Source organism: Oncorhynchus gorbuscha, unplaced genomic scaffold (assembly GCF_021184085.1).
Source record: "Oncorhynchus gorbuscha isolate QuinsamMale2020 ecotype Even-year unplaced genomic scaffold, OgorEven_v1.0 Un_scaffold_2395, whole genome shotgun sequence".
NCBI classification, from domain to species: Eukaryota; Metazoa; Chordata; class Actinopteri; order Salmoniformes; family Salmonidae; genus Oncorhynchus; species Oncorhynchus gorbuscha.
This window is the reverse complement of record NW_025746920.1, coordinates 32,501-50,902: the sequence shown is the minus strand read 5'-3', so window position 1 is coordinate 50,902 and position 18,402 is coordinate 32,501. Positions and strand designations below refer to the sequence as shown.

Genomic DNA, 18,402 nt, shown 5'->3' with positions numbered 1-18,402 from the left:
TAACTGGTGATATCATTACTTCCCCACAGACTCAGGTATGTACCACTTATATAACTGGTGATATCATTACTTCCCCACAGACTCAGGTATGTTCCACTTATATAACTGGTGATATCATTACTTCCCTACAGACACAGACTCAGGTATGTACCACTTATATAACTGGTGATATCATTACTTCCCCACAGACACACAGACTCAGGTATGTTCCACTTATATAACTGGTGATATCATTACTTCCACACAGACTCAGATATGTACCACTTATATAACTGGTGATATCATTACTTCCACACAGACTCAGGTATGTACCACTTATATAACTGGTGATATCATTACTTCCACACAGACTCAGGTATGTACCACTTATATAACTGGTGATATCATTACTTCCCCACAGACTCAGGTATGTACCACTTATATAACTGGTGATATCATTACTTCCACACAGACTCAGGTATGTACCACTTATATAACTGGTGATATCATTACTTCCACACAGACTCAGGTATGTACCACTTATATAACTGGTGATATCATTACTTCCACACAGACTCAGGTATGTACCACTTATATAACTGGTGATATCATTACTTCCCCACAGACACACAGACTTAGGTATGTACCACTTATATAACTGGTGATATCATTACTTCCACACAGACTCAGGTATGTACCACTTATATAACTGGTGATATCATTACTTCCCCACAGACTCAGGTATGTACCACTTATATAACTGGTGATATCATTACTTCCCCACAGACACAGACTCAGGTATGTACCACTTATATAACTGGTGATATCATTACTTCCCCACAGACTCAGGTATGTACCACTTATATAACTGGTGATATCATTACTTCCACACAGACTCAGGTATGTACCACTTATATAACTGGTGATATCATTACTTCCACACAGACTCAGGTATGTACCACTTATATAACTGGTGATATCATTACTTCCACACAGACTCAGGTATGTACCACTTATATAACTGGTGATATCATTACTTCCACACAGACACAGACTCAGGTATGTACCACTTATATAACTGGTGATATCATTACTTCCCCACAGACTCAGATATGTACCACTTATATAACTGGTGATATCATTACTTCCCCACAGACTCAGGTATGTACCACTTATATAACTGGTGATATCAATACTTCCACACAGACTCAGGTATGTACCACTTATATAACTGGTGATATCATTACTTCCCCACAGACTCAGGTATGTACCACTTATATAACTGGTGATATCATTACTTCCCCACAGACTCAGGTATGTACCACTTATATAACTGGTGATATCATTACTTCCCCACAGACTCAGGTATGTACCACTTATATAACTGGTGATATCATTACTTCCCCACAGACACAGACTCAGGTATGTACCACTTATATAACTGGTGATATCATTACTTCCACACAGACTCAGGTATGTACCACTTATATAACTGGTGATATAATTACTTCCACACAGACTCAGGTATGTACCACTTATATAACTGGTGATATCATTACTTCCACACAGACTCAGGTATGTACCACTTATATAACTGGTGATATCATTACTTCCACACAGACTCAGGTATGTACCACTTATATAACTGGTGATATCATTACTTCCACACAGACTCAGGTATGTACCACTTATATAACTGGTGATATCATTACTTCCACACAGACTCAGGTATGTACCACTTATATAACTGGTGATATCATTACTTCCCCACAGACTCAGGTATGTACCACTTATATAACTGGTGATATCATTACTTCCCCACAGACTCAGGTATGTACCACTTATATAACTGGTGATATCATTACTTCCACACAGACTCAGGTATGTACCACTTATATAACTGGTGATATCATTACTTCCACACAGACTCAGGTATGTACCACTTATATAACTGGTGATATCATTACTTCCACACAGACACAGACACAGGTATGTACCACTTATATAACTGGTGATATCATTACTTCCACACAGACTCAGATATGTACCACTTATATAACTGGTGATATCATTACTTCCCCACAGACTCAGATATGTACCACTTATATAACTGGTGATATCATTACTTCCCCACAGACTCACAGGTATGTACCACTTATATAACTGGTGATATCAATACTTCCACACAGACTCAGGTATGTACCACTTATATAACTGGTGATATCATTACTTCCCCACAGACACAGACTCAGGTATGTACCACTTATATAACTGGTGATATCATTACTTCCACACAGACTCAGGTATGTACCACTTATATAACTGGTGATATAATTACTTCCACACAGACTCAGGTATGTACCACTTATATAACTGGTGATATCATTACTTCCACACAGACTCAGGTGTGTACCACTTATATAACTGGTGATATCATTACTTCCACACAGACTCAGGTATGTACCACTTATATAACTGGTGATATCATTACTTCCCCACAGACTCAGGTATGTACCACTTATATAACTGGTGATATCATTACTTCCACACAGACACACAGACTCAGGTATGTACCACTTATATAACTGGTGATATCATTACTTCCCCACAGACACAGACTCAGGTATGTACCACTTATATAACTGGTGATATCATTACTTCCACACAGACACAGACTCAGGTATGTACCACTTATATAACTGGTGATATCATTACTTCCCCACATACACAGACTCAGGTATGTACCACTTATATAACTGGTGATATCATTACTTCCACACAGACTCAGGTATGTACCACTTATATAACTGGTGATATCATTACTTCCCCACAGACACAGACTCAGGTATGTACCACTTATATAACTGGTGATATCATTACTTCCCCACAGACACACAGACTCAGGTATGTACCACTTATATAACTGGTGATATCATTACTTCCACACAGACTCAGGTATGTACCACTTATATAACTGGTGATATCATTACTTCCCCACAGACTCAGGTATGTACCACTTATATAACTGGTGATATCATTACTTCCCCACAGACACAGACTCAGGTATGTACCACTTATATAACTGGTGATATCATTACTTCCCCACAGACACAGACTCAGGTATGTACCACTTATATAACTGGTGATATCATTACTTCCACACAGACACACAGAATCAGATATGTACCACTTATATAACTGGTGATATCATTACTTCCACACAGACTCAGGTATGTACCACTTATATAACTGGTGATATCATTACTTCCACACAGACTCAGGTATGTACCACTTATATAACTGGTGATATCATTACTTCCACACAGACTCAGGTATGTACCACTTATATAACTGGTGATATCATTACTTCCACACAGACTCAGGTATGTACCACTTATATAACTGGTGATATCATTACTTCCCCACAGACACACAGACTCAGGTATGTACCACTTATATAACTGGTGATATCATTACTTCCCCACAGACTCAGGTATGTACCACTTATATAACTGGTGATATCATTACTTCCACACAGACTCAGGTATGTACCACTTATATAACTGGTGATATCATTACTTCCACACAGACTCAGGTATGTACCACTTATATAACTGGTGATATCATTACTTCCACACAGACTCAGATATGTACCACTTATATAACTGGTGATATCATTACTTCCCCACAGACTCAGATATATACCACTTATATAACTGGTGATATCATTACTTCCACACAGACTCAGGTATGTACCACTTATATAACTGGTGATATCATTACTTCCCCACAGACACAGACTCAGGTATGTACCACTTATATAACTGGTGATATCATTACTTCCACACAGACTCAGGTATGTACCACTTATATAACTGGTGATATCATTACTTCCACACAGACTCAGGTATGTACCACTTATATAACTGGTGATATCATTACTTCCACACAGACTCAGGTATGTACCACTTATATAACTGGTGATATCATTACTTCCACACAGACTCAGGTATGTACCACTTATATAACTGGTGATATCATTACTTCCACACAGACACACAGACTCAGGTATGTACCACTTATATAACTGGTGATATCATTACTTCCACACAGACACACAGACTCAGGTATGTACCACTTATATAACTGGTGATATCATTACTTCCACACAGACACACAGACTCAGGTATGTACCACTTATATAACTGGTGATATCATTACTTCCACACAGACACACAGACTCAGGTATGTACCACTTATATAACTGGTGATATCATTACTTCCCCACAGACACAGACTCAGGTATGTACCACTTATATAACTGGTGATATCATTACTTCCACACAGACACAGACTCAGGTATGTACCACTTATATAACTGGTGATATCATTACTTCCCCACATACACAGACTCAGGTATGTACCACTTATATAACTGGTGATATCATTACTTCCCCACATACACAGACTCAGGTATGTACCACTTATATAACTGGTGATATCATTACTTCCCCACAGACACAGACTCAGGTATGTACCACTTATATAACTGGTGATATCATTACTTCCACACAGACACACAGACTCAGGTATGTACCACTTATATAACTGGTGATATCATTACTTCCACACAGACTCAGGTATGTACCACTTATATAACTGGTGATATCATTACTTCCACACAGACACACAGACTCAGGTATGTACCACTTATATAACTGGTGATATCATTACTTCCCCACAGACTCAGGTATGTACCACTTATATAACTGGTGATATCATTACTTCCCCACAGACACAGACTCAGGTATGTACCACTTATATAACTGGTGATATCATTACTTCCCCACAGACTCAGGTATGTACCACTTATATAACTGGTGATATCATTACTTCCCCACAGACTCAGGTATGTACCACTTATATAACTGGTGATATCATTACTTCCCCACAGACTCAGGTATGTACCACTTATATAACTGGTGATATCATTACTTCCACACAGACTCAGGTATGTACCACTTATATAACTGGTGATATCATTACTTCCACACAGACACACAGACTCAGGTATGTACCACTTATATAACTGGTGATATCATTACTTCCCCACAGACACAGACTCAGGTATGTACCACTTATATAACTGGTGATATCATTACTTCCCCACAGACACACAGACTCAGGTATGTACCACTTATATAACTGGTGATATCATTACTTCCACACAGACTCAGGTATGTACCACTTATATAACTGGTGATATCATTACTTCCACACAGACACACAGACTCAGGTATGTACCACTTATATAACTGGTGATATCATTACTTCCACACAGACACACAGACTCAGGTATGTACCACTTATATAACTGGTGATATCATTACTTCCACACAGACACACAGACTCAGGTATGTACCACTTATATAACTGGTGATATCATTACTTCCACACAGACTCAGGTATGTACCACTTATATAACTGGTGATATCATTACTTCCACACAGACACACAGACTCAGGTATGTACCACTTATATAACTGGTGATATCATTACTTCCCCACAGACTCAGGTATGTACCACTTATATAACTGGTGATATCATTACTTCCACACAGACTCAGGTATGTACCACTTATATAACTGGTGATATCATTACTTCCCCACAGACTCAGGTATGTACCACTTATATAACTGGTGATATCATTACTTCCACACAGACTCAGGTATGTACCACTTATATAACTGGTGATATCATTACTTCCACACAGACACACAGACTCAGGTATGTACCACTTATATAACTGGTGATATCATTACTTCCACACAGACACACAGACTCAGGTATGTACCACTTATATAACTGGTGATATCATTACTTCCACACAGACACACAGACTCAGGTATGTACCACTTATATAACTGGTGATATCATTACTTCCACACAGACTCAGGTATGTACCACTTATATAACTGGTGATATCATTACTTCCACACAGACACACAGACTCAGGTATGTACCACTTATATAACTGGTGATATCATTACTTCCCCACAGACTCAGGTATGTACCACTTATATAACTGGTGATATCATTACTTCCCCACAGACACAGACTCAGGTATGTACCACTTATATAACTGGTGATATCATTACTTCCCCACAGACTCAGGTATGTACCACTTATATAACTGGTGATATCATTACTTCCCCACAGACTCAGGTATGTACCACTTATATAACTGGTGATATCATTACTTCCCCACAGACTCAGGTATGTACCACTTATATAACTGGTGATATCATTACTTCCACACAGACTCAGGTATGTACCACTTATATAACTGGTGATATCATTACTTCCACACAGACACACAGACTCAGGTATGTACCACTTATATAACTGGTGATATCATTACTTCCCCACAGACACAGACTCAGGTATGTACCACTTATATAACTGGTGATATCATTACTTCCACACAGACACACAGACTCAGGTATGTACCACTTATATAACTGGTGATATCATTACTTCCACACAGACTCAGGTATGTACCACTTATATAACTGGTGATATCATTACTTCCACACAGACACAGACTCAGGTATGTACCACTTATATAACTGGTGATATCATTACTTCCCCACAGACACACAGACTCAGGTATGTACCACTTATATAACTGGTGATATCATTACTTCCCCACAGACTCAGGTATGTACCACTTATATAACTGGTGATATCATTACTTCCACACAGACTCAGGTATGTACCACTTATATAACTGGTGATATCATTACTTCCACACAGACACAGACTCAGGTATGTTCCACTTATATAACTGGTGATATCATTACTTCCACACAGACTCAGGTATGTACCACTTATATAACTGGTGATATCATTACTTCCACACAGACTCAGGTATGTACCACTTATATAACTGGTGATATCATTACTTCCCCACAGACTCAGGTATGTACCACTTATATAACTGGTGATATCATTACTTCCCCACAGACTCAGGTATGTACCACTTATATAACTGGTGATATCATTACTTCCCCACTGATATCATGAGGCCATTTTAATCTGCTACAACAGCTTTCTCCTTTCATCAATGGGGACGAGAAACTGCACAAGAACAGTCACTTAGTAGTGACTGTGAGCTCAGTGAAAAAGCTGATTCTGCCAACTCTAACTCTCTCTCTCCCCTTCTATCTCTCCCTTCTATCTCTCTCTCTCTCTCCTCCTTCTCTCTCTATTTCTCTCTCTCCCCGTCTATATATCTCTCTCCCCCTATCTCCCCCTTCTATCTCTCTCTCTCTCTCTCTCTCTCTCTCTCTCTCTCTCTCTCTCTCTCTCTCTCTCTCTCTCTCTCTCTCTCTCTCTCCCCTTCTATCTCTCTCTATCTCCCCCTTCTATCTCTCTCTCTCTCTCCTCCTTCTCTCTCTCCCCTTCTATATCTCTCTCTCCCCGTCTATATATCTCTCTCCCCCTATCTCCCCTTCTATCTCTCTCTCTCTCTCTCTCTCTATTTCTCTCTCTCCCCTTCTATATCTCTCTATCTCCCCCTTCTCTCTCTCTCCCCCTTCTCTCTCTATTTCTCTCTCTCCCCTTCTATCTCTCTCTCTCCTTCTCTCTCTATTTCTCTCTCTCCCCTTCTATATCTCTCTCTCCCCTTCTATCTCTCTCTCCACTTCTATCTCTCTCTCTCCCCCTTCTATCTCTCTCTCTCCCCCTTCTATATCTCTCTCTCTCCCCCTTCTCTCTCTCTCTCTCTCTCCCCTTGTCTTTCCCTCTCTCATCACAGAGTGGGTGTAGTTAAACAAACATCCCACTTCCAGAGGATGTCCGACACTCCTTCACTCCTGCAGCTGTATCAGCTACTTAACATAACCCCAGTAAGTCAGTCTCTTGTTCATTCCATTGTGTGTGTGTGGGTGTCATTCCACACTGGTATGCAGGGCAGGCTGGCTGTCCAGGCCGGGGCCCAGACACAGACCTGTTGTTCTGTAGGCATGAAGGAGGCTCTGCTCTACTCTACTCTCTGCCTCTCTCTCCCTATCCCTATCCCTTTCCCTTTCCCTCTGCTCTCTCTCTCTCTCTCTCTCTCTCTCTCTCTCTCTCTCTCTCTCTCTCTCTCTCTCTCTCTCTCTCTCTCTCTCTCTCTCTCTCTCCCTGTCCCTCTGCTCTCTCTCCCTGCCCCTCTGCTCTCTCTCTCTCTCTCTCTCTCTCTCTCTCTCTCTCCCCCTGCCCCTCTGCTCTCTCTCTCTCTCTCTCTCTCTCTCTCTCTCTCTCTCTCTCTCTCTCTCTCTCTCCCTGCCCCTCTGCTCTCTCTCTCTCTCTCCCTGCCCCTCTGCTCTCTCTCTCTCTCCCTGCCCCTCTGCTCTCTGTCTCTCTCTCTCCCTGCCCCTCTGCTCTTTGTCTCCCTCTCTCTCCCTGCCCCCCTACTCTCTCTCTCTCTGCCCCTCTGCTCTCTCTCCCTGCCCCTCTGCTCTGTCTCCCTCTCTCTCCCTGCCCCTCTGCTCTCTGTCTCTCTCTCTCCCTGCCCTTCTGCTCTCTCTCTCTCCCTGCCCCTCTGCTCTCTCTCTCTGCCCCTCTGCTCTGTCTCTCTCACCCTGCCCCTCTGCTCTCTCACCCTGCCCCTCTGCTCTCACTCTCTGCCCCTCTGCTCTTTGTCTCTCTCTCACCCTGCCCCTCTGCTCGCTCACCCTGCCCCTCTGCTCTCTCTCTCTGCCCCTCTGCTCTTTGTCTCTCTCTCACCCTGCCCCTCTGCTCTCTTTCTCTGCCCCTCTGCTCTTTGTCTCTCTCTCACCCTGCCCCTCTGCTCTCTCACTGCGTCTCTGCTCTCTCTCTCTGCCCCTCTGCTCTGTCTCTCTCCCCCTATACAGTATAGTACATAGGGCTCTGTTTGGGACTCAGTCTGTTCCTCTCAGCCACTGAGCCAGTTGTCTGTCTGCGCTGTGACTATGTGTCCACTCCCTTTCCTTTCCTGTGTTCTCATAGCGTCATCCTATTGCAGTGTGAACCAGAGCCCTGTAGTTAGAGAGTTCCTGCATTATGATGCATTTACATGACACTTCAACATTCTATGGCAGCGAGCTGGCGCATCCCCAGAGAAATGATTTAGTGTAGAGGTGCTGATTAAGGGAATCAACTGCAAGCTATAAAACTACACAGACTACAGGCTAGCATCATCCTACTGTACTGTCTACTACACGGACTACAGGCTAGCATCATCCTACTGTACTGTCTACTACACAGACTACAGGCTAGCATCATCCTACTGTACTGTCTACTACACAGACTACAGGCTAGCATCATCCTACTGTACTGTCTACTATACAGACTACAGGCTAGCATCATCCTACTGTACTGTCTACTACACAGACTACAGGCTAGCATCATCCTACTGTACTGTCTACTACACAGACTACAGGCTAGCATCATCCTACTGTACTGTCTACTACACAGACTACAGGCTAGCATCATCCTACTGTACTGTCTACTACACAGACTACAGGCTAGCATCATCCTACTGTAATGTCTACTACACGGACTACAGGCTAGCATCATCCTACTGTACTGTCTACTACACAGACTACAGGCTAGCATCATCCTACTGTAATGTCTACTACACAGACTACAGGCTAGCATCATCCTACTGTACTGTCTACTACACAGACTACAGGCTAGCATCATCCTACTGTACTGTCTACTACACAGACTACAGGCTAGCATCATCCTACTGTACTGTCTACTACACAGACTACAGGCTAGCATCATCCTACTGTAATGTCTACTACACAGACTACAGGCTAGCATCATCCTACTGTAATGTCTACTACACAGACTACAGGCTAGCATCATCCTACTGTACTGTCTACTACACAGACTACAGGCTAGCATCATCCTACTGTACTGTCTACTACACAAACTACAGGCTAGCATCATCCTACTGTACTGTCTACTATACAGACTACAGGCTAGTATCATCCTACTGTACTGTCTACTACACAGACTACAGGCTAGCATCATCCTACTGTACTGTCTACTACACAGACTACAGGCTAGCATCATCCTACTGTACTGTCTACTACACAGACTACAGGCTAGCATCATCCTACTGTACTGTCTACTACACAGACTACAGGCTAGCATCATCCTACTGTACTGTCTACTACACAGACTACAGGCTAGCATCATCCTACTGTAATGTCTACTACACAGACTACAGGCTAGCATCATCCTACTGTAATGTCTACTACACAGACTACAGGCTAGCATCATCCTACTGTACTGTCTACTACACAGACTACAGGCTAGCATCATCCTACTGTACTGTCTACTACACGGACTACAGGCTAGCATCATCCTACTGTAATGTCTACTACACAGACTACAGGCTAGCATCATCCTACTGTACTGTCTACTACACAGACTACAGGCTAGCATCATCCTACTGTACTGTCTACTACACAGACTACAGGCTAGCATTATCCTACTGTACTGTCTACTACACAGACTACAGGCTAGCATCATCCTACTGTACTGTCTACTACACAGACTACAGGCTAGCATCATCCTACTGTACTGTCTACTACACAGACTACAGGCTAGCATTATCCTACTGTACTGTCTACTACACAGACTACAGGCTAGCATCATCCTACTGTAATGTCTACTACACAGACTACAGGCTAGCATTATCCTACTGTACTGTCTACTACACAGACTACAGGCTAGCATCATCCTACTGTACTGTCTACTACACAGACTACAGGCTAGCATCATCCTACTGTACTATCTACTACACAGACTACAGGCTAGCATCATCCTACTGTACTGTCTACTATACAGACTACAGGCTAGTATCATCCTACTGTACTGTCTACTACACAGACTACAGGCTAGCATCATCCTACTGTACTGTCTACTACACAGACTACAGGCTAGCATCATCCTACTGTACTGTCTACTACACAGACTACAGGCTAGCATCATCCTACTGTACTGTCTACTACACAGACTACAGGCTAGCATCATCCTACTGTACTGTCTACTACACAGACTACAGGCTAGCATCATCCTACTGTAATGTCTACTACACAGACTACAGGCTAGCATCATCCTACTGTAATGTCTACTACACAGACTACAGGCTAGCATCATCCTACTGTACTGTCTACTACACAGACTACAGGCTAGCATCATCCTACTGTACTGTCTACTACACGGACTACAGGCTAGCATCATCCTACTGTAATGTCTACTACACAGACTACAGGCTAGCATCATCCTACTGTACTGTCTACTACACAGACTACAGGCTAGCATCATCCTACTGTACTGTCTACTACACAGACTACAGGCTAGCATTATCCTACTGTACTGTCTACTACACAGACTACAGGCTAGCATCATCCTACTGTACTGTCTACTACACAGACTACAGGCTAGCATCATCCTACTGTACTGTCTACTACACAGACTACAGGCTAGCATTATCCTACTGTACTGTCTACTACACAGACTACAGGCTAGCATCATCCTACTGTAATGTCTACTACACAGACTACAGGCTAGCATTATCCTACTGTACTGTCTACTACACAGACTACAGGCTAGCATCATCCTACTGTACTGTCTACTACACAGACTACAGGCTAGCATCATCCTACTGTACTATCTACTACACAGACTACAGGCTAGCATCATCCTACTGTACTGTCTACTACACAGACTACAGGCTAGCATCATCCTACTGTACTGTCTACTACACAGACTACAGGCTAGCATCATCCTACTGTACTATCTACTACACAGACTACAGGCTAGCATCATCCTACTGTACTGTCTACTACACAGACTACAGGCTAGCATCATCCTACTGTACTGTCTACTACACAGACTACAGGCTAGCATCATCCTACTGTACTGTCTACTACACAGACTACAGGCTAGCATCATCCTACTGTACTGTCTACTACACAAACTACAGGCTAGCATCATCCTACTGTACTGTCTACTATACAGACTACAGGCTAGCATCATCCTACTGTACTGTCTACTACACAGACTACAGGCTAGCATCATCCTACTGTACTGTCTACTACACAGACTACAGGCTAGCATCATCCTACTGTACTGTCTACTACACAGACTACAGGCTAGCATCATCCTACTGTACTGTCTACTACACAGACTACAGGCTAGCATCATCCTACTGTAATGTCTACTACACAGACTACAGGCTAGCATCATCCTACTGTAATGTCTACTACACAGACTACAGGCTAGCATCATCCTACTGTACTATCTACTACACAGACTACAGGCTAGCATCATCCTACTGTACTGTCTACTACACAGACTACAGGCTAGCATCATCCTACTGTACTGTCTACTACACAGACTACAGGCTAGCATCATCCTACTGTACTGTCTACTACACAGACTACAGGCTAGCATCATCCTACTGTACTGTCTACTACACAGACTACAGGCTAGCATCATCCTACTGTACTGTCTACTACACAAACTACAGGCTAGCATCATCCTACTGTACTGTCTACTACACAAACTACAGGCTAGCATCATCCTACTGTACTGTCTACTACACAAACTACAGGCTAGCATCATCCTACTGTACTGTCTACTACACAGACTACAGGCTAGCATCATCCTACTGTACTGTCTACTACACAAACTACAGGCTAGCATCATCCTACTGTACTGTCTACTACACAGACTACAGGCTAGCATCATCCTACTGTACTGTCTACTGTACTGGTGTTGTGGTATGTGTTGGTGTTGTGGTTGTAGTTGTGGTTGTGGTTGTGATTGTGGTTGGTGTTGTGATTGTGGTTGGTGTTGTGGTTGGTGTTGTAATTGTGGTTGGTGTTGTGGTTGGTGTTGTGGTTGGTGTTGTGGTTGGTGTTGCGGTTGGTGTTGTGGTTGGTGTTGTGATTGTGATTGTGGTTGGTGTTGTGGTTGGTGTTGGTGTTGTGGTTGGTGTTGTGGTTGGTGTTGGTGTTGTGATTGTGGTTGGTGTTGTGGTTGGTGTTGTGGTTGGTGTTGTGGTTGGTGTTGTGGTTGGTGTTGTGGTTGGTGTTGTGGTTGGTGTTGTGGTTGTGCTTGTAGTTGGTGTTGTGCTTGTAGTTGGTGTTGGTGTTGGTGTTGGTGTTGGTGTTGTGGTTGGTGTTGTGGTTGGTGTTGTGGTTGGTGTTGTGGTTGTGATTGTGGTTGGTGTTGTGATTGTGGTTGGTGTTGTGATTGTGGTTGGTGTTGTGGTTGGTGTTGTGGTTGGTGTTGGTGTTGTGATTGTGGTTGGTGTTGCGGTTGGTGTTGTGGTTGGTGTTGTGGTTGGTGTTGTGGTTGGTGTTGTGGTTGGTGTTGTGGTTGTGATTGTGGTTGGTGTTGTGATTGTGGTTGGTGTTGTGGTTGGTGTTGTGATTGGTGTTGTGATTGTGGTTGGTGTTGTGGTTGGTGTTGTGATTGGTGTTGTGATTGTGGTTGGTGTTGTGGTTGGTGTTGGTGTTGTGGTTGGTGTTGTGGTTGGTGTTGTGGTTGGTGTTGTGGTTGGTGTTGTGGTTGGTGTTGTGGTTGGTGTTGTGGTTGGTGTTGTGGTTGGTGTTGTGGTTGGTGTTGTGGTTGTGCTTGTAGTTGGTGTTGTGGTTGTGCTTGTAGTTGGTGTTGTGCTTGTAGTTGGTGTTGGTGTTGTGCTTGTAGTTGGTGTTGGTGTTGGTGTTGTGGTTGGTGTTGTGGTTGTGATTGGTGTTGGTGTTGTGATTGTGATTGGTGTTGGTGTTGTGGTTGGTGTTGGTGTTGTGATTGTGGTTGGTGTTGTGGTTGGTGTTGTGATTGTGGTTGGTGTTGTGGTTGGTGTTGTGGTTGGTGTTGTGGTTGGTGTTGTGGTTGGTGTTGTGATTGGTGTTGTGATTGGTGTTGTGGTTGGTGTTGTGGTTGGTGTTGGTGTTGTGGTTGTGATTGTGGTTGGTGTTGTGATTGTGGTTGGTGTTGTGGTTGGTGTTGTGGTTGGTGTTGCGGTTGGTGTTGTGATTGGTGTTGTGATTGTGGTTGGTGTTGTGATTGGTGTTGTGGTTGTGATTGTGGTTGGTGTTGTGGTTGTGGTTGGTGTTGTGATTGGTGTTGTGATTGTGGTTGGTGTTGTGATTGGTGTTGTGGTTGTGATTGTGGTTGGTGTTGTGGTTGGTGTTGTGGTTGGTGTTGTGATTGGTGTTGTGGTTGGTGTTGTGGTTGGTGTTGTAATTGTGGTTGGTGTTGTGATTGGTGTTGTGGTTGTGATTGTGGTTGGTGTTGTGGTTGGTGTTGTGGTTGGTGTTGTGGTTGGTGTTGTGGTTGGTGTTGCGGTTGGTGTTGTGGTTGGTGTTGCGGTTGGTGTTGTGGTTGGTGTTGCGGTTGGTGTTGTGGTTGGTGTTGCGGTTGGTGTTGTGGTTGGTGTTGTGGTTGGTGTTGTGGTTGTGATTGTGGTTGGTGTTGCGGTTGTGATTGTGGTTGGTGTTGTGGTTGGTGTTGTGGTTGTTGTTGTGGTTGTGATTGTGGTTGGTGTTGTGGTTGGTGTTGCGGTTGGTGTTGTGGTTGGTGTTGCGGTTGGTGTTGTGATTGGTGTTGTGGTTGGTGTTGCGGTTGGTGTTGCGGTTGGTGTTGCGGTTGTGTACCTTTAGGTAGTAGACCAGCAGCTCATTGAGGGCGGGGTCTGCATTCAGGTTGACCAGGAAGCACTTGTCATCTCCAACTTTGATCCCAGACGTCTCCAGGGAGATCCCCATACTCTCTAACTGCTGCTGACGCTCCTGTGGAAATACAACAAACACATGTCATTTTACCTCTGCACAGACATTTACTACCAACGGTTTAGTCCTTGTATAGTGCATCTAAGATTTAGATGCACTATCGTAAAGTGACTGTTCCACTGGATGTCATAAGGTGAATGCACCAATTTGTAAGTCGCTCTGGATAAGAGCGTCTGCTAAATGACTTAAATGTAATGTAATGTAATGTGAGTGAGTGTGTAGGTTACCGTAGCAATCTCCTCTGTGTTGCGTAGTTTCTGCTCCCAGGTAACGGTCATCTCCTGGATCAGCTTCTCTGACTCCTGAAGCCTCTCCTTCAGCTCTGGAGCCTTTAGAGACTGGAACATAGACACACAGAGACACACACGGACCAGTCAGGACGGACCAGCCAGGACGGACCAGCCAGGACGGACCAGCCAGAACGGACCAGCCAGGACGGACCAGCCAGGACGGACCAGCCAGGACGGACCAGCCAGAACGGACCAGCCAGGACGGACCAGCCAGGACGGACCAGCCAGGACGGACCAGCCAGAACGGACCAGCCAGAACGCACGTGTGTGCGGTATGTGTGTGTGTGTGCGGTATGTGTGTGTGTGTGTGTGTGTCTCCTACCTCAGCCTGAGAGAGCTGTACTCTGAGTTTCTCCACTTCCTCCCGGAGCTCTCTGATGATCCGTGCGTTGGGGTCTTCATTGACGACGGCGTGGTTGACGATCCTCTTGGCGCGGTCTGCGTAACGCAGCGTGGACAACGTCTCCTCGTAGTTATCAGCTGCTGGGCTCACCGTGGCGATCATACACGTCTTACTGTTGCCACCCAGGTTGTCCTGGCAACACCGAGGGAGGAATAGGAACAAACAGTTGAATTGATAGACAGTTATAATGTAGACTTCAGTGTTGGGGAATGTGAACAGTACGAGCTAGTACCGCAGTTGTTTCTGTAACAGCAGTGGAAAGAGAATATTATTGATATTCCTTACATTACTACATACACACCTATGACCAATAATCAATAGACAGTACAGCTAGGACCAGAATGATAGGAGGTATGTATTAGTACCCTGATCAATAGACAGTACAGCTAGGACCAGAATGATAGGAGGTATGTATTAGTACCCTGATCAATAGACAGTACAGCTAGGACCAGAGTGATAGGAGGTGTGTAGGTACCCTGATCAATAGACAGTACAGCTAGGACCAGAGTGATAGGAGGTGTGTAGGTACCCTGATCAATAGACAGTACAGCTAGGACCAGAATGATAGGAGGTGTGTATTAGTACCTGATCAATAGACAGTACAGCTAGGACCAGAATGATAGGAGGTGTGTATTAGTACCCTGATCAATAGACAGTACAGCTAGGACCAGAGTGATAGGAGGTGTGTGTGTAGGTACCCTGATCAATAGACAGTACAGCTAGGATCAGAGTGATAGGAGGTGTGTAGGTACCCTGATCAATAGACAGTACAGCTAGGATCAGAGTGATAGGAGGTGTGTGTGTAGGTACCCTGATCAATAGACAGTACAGCTAGGACCAGAATGATAGGAGGTGTGTGTTAGTACCCTGATCAATAGACTGTACAGCTAGGACCAGAATGATAGGAGGTGTGTAGGTACCCTGATCAATAGACAGTACAGCTAGGACCAGAGTGATAGGAGGTGTGTGTGTAGGTACCCTGATCAATAGACAGTACAGCTAGGACCAGAATGATAGGAGGTGTGTAGGTACCCTGATCAATAGACAGTACAGCTAGGACCAGAGTGATAGGAGGTGTGTGTGTAGGTACCCTGATCAATAGACAGTACAGCTAGGACCAGAATGATAGGAGGTGTGTAGGTACCCTGATCAATAGACAGTACAGCTAGGACCAGAGTGATAGGAGGTGTGTAGGTACCCTGATCAATAGACAGTACAGCTAGGACCAGAGTGATAGGAGGTGTGTGTTAGTACCCTGATCAATAGACAGTACAGCTAGGACCAGAGTGACAGGAGGTGTGTGTTAGTACCCTGATCAATAGACAGTACAGCTAGGACCAGAGTGACAGGAGGTGTGTGTTAGTACCCTGATCTATAGACAGTACAGCTAGGACCAGAATGATAGGAGGTGTGTTAGTACCCTGATCAATAGACAGTACAGCTAGGACCAGAGTGATAGGAGGTGTGTAGGTACCCTGATCAATAGACAGTACAGCTAGGACCAGAGTGATAGGAGGTGTGTGTTAGTACCCTGATCAATAGACAGTACAGCTAGGACCAGAGTGATAGGAGGTGTGTGTTAGTACCCTGATCAATAGACAGTACAGCTAGGACCAGAGTGACAGGAGGTGTGTAGGTACCCTGATCAATAGACAGTACAGCTAGGACCAGAGTGATAGGAGGTGTGTAGGTACCCTGACCAATAGACAGTACAGCTAGGACCAGAGTGTGGGTTTGATCCCCGGGACCACCCATACGTAGAATGTATGCACACATGACTGTAAGTCGCTTTGGATAAAAGCGTCTGCTAAATGGCATATATTATTATTATTATTATAGGAGGTGTGTGTTAGTACCCTGATCAATAGACAGTACAGCTAGGACCAGAGTGATAGGAGGTGTGTGTTAGTACCTGATCAATAGACAGTACAGCTAGGACCAGAGTGATAGGAGGTGTGTGTGTAGGTACACTGATCAATAGACAGTACAGCTAGGACCAGAGTGATAGGAGGTGTGTGTTAGTACCCTGATCAATAGACAGTACAGCTAGGACCAGAGTGATAGGAGGTGTGTGTTAGTACCCTGATCAATAGACAGTACAGCTAGGACCAGAGTGACAGGAGGTGTGTGTTAGTACCCTGATCAATAGACAGTACAGCTAGGACCAGAGTGATAGGAGGTGTGTGTGTAGGTACCCTGATCAATAGACAGTACAGCTAGGACCAGAGTGATAGGAGGTGTGTGTTAGTACCCTGATCAATAGACAGTACAGCTAGGACCAGAGTGATAGGAGGTGTGTGTTAGTACACTGATCAATAGACAGTACAGCTAGGACCAGAGTGACAGGAGGTGTGTGTTAGTACCCTGATCAATGGACAGTACAGCTAGGACCAGAGTGATAGGAGGTGTGTTAGTACCCTGATCAATAGACAGTACAGCTAGGACCAGAGTGATAGGAGGTGTGTGTTAGTACCCTGATCAATAGACAGTACAGCTAGGACCAGAGTGGTAGGAGGTGTGTGTTAGTACCGTGATCAATAGACAGTACAGCTAGGACCAGAGTGGTAGGAGATGTGTGTTAGTACCCTGATCAATAGACAGTACAGCTAGGACCAGAGTGGTAGGAGGTGTGTGTTAGTACAGACCTTGAGAAGCCAGGTGAGGACAGAGTCTCTGTAAGGAACAAACTTATTCTTCCCCCTTCCCCGCAGACTGGTCCGCCAGCGCAGAGATCACACAGCCCAGTGTGGTAAGAGACCTGCACACACACACACACACACACACACACACACACACACACACACACACACACACACACACACACACACACACACACACACACACACACACACACACACACACACACACACACACACACACACACACACACACACACACACACACA

At 44.2% G+C, this 18,402-nt stretch overlaps 1 pseudogene; it reads right to left on the bottom strand.

Moving 5' to 3' along the window:
• Nucleotides 1-18,402, bottom strand: part of LOC124025731 — a 73,239-nt pseudogene that overhangs the window by 27,150 nt on the left and 27,687 nt on the right.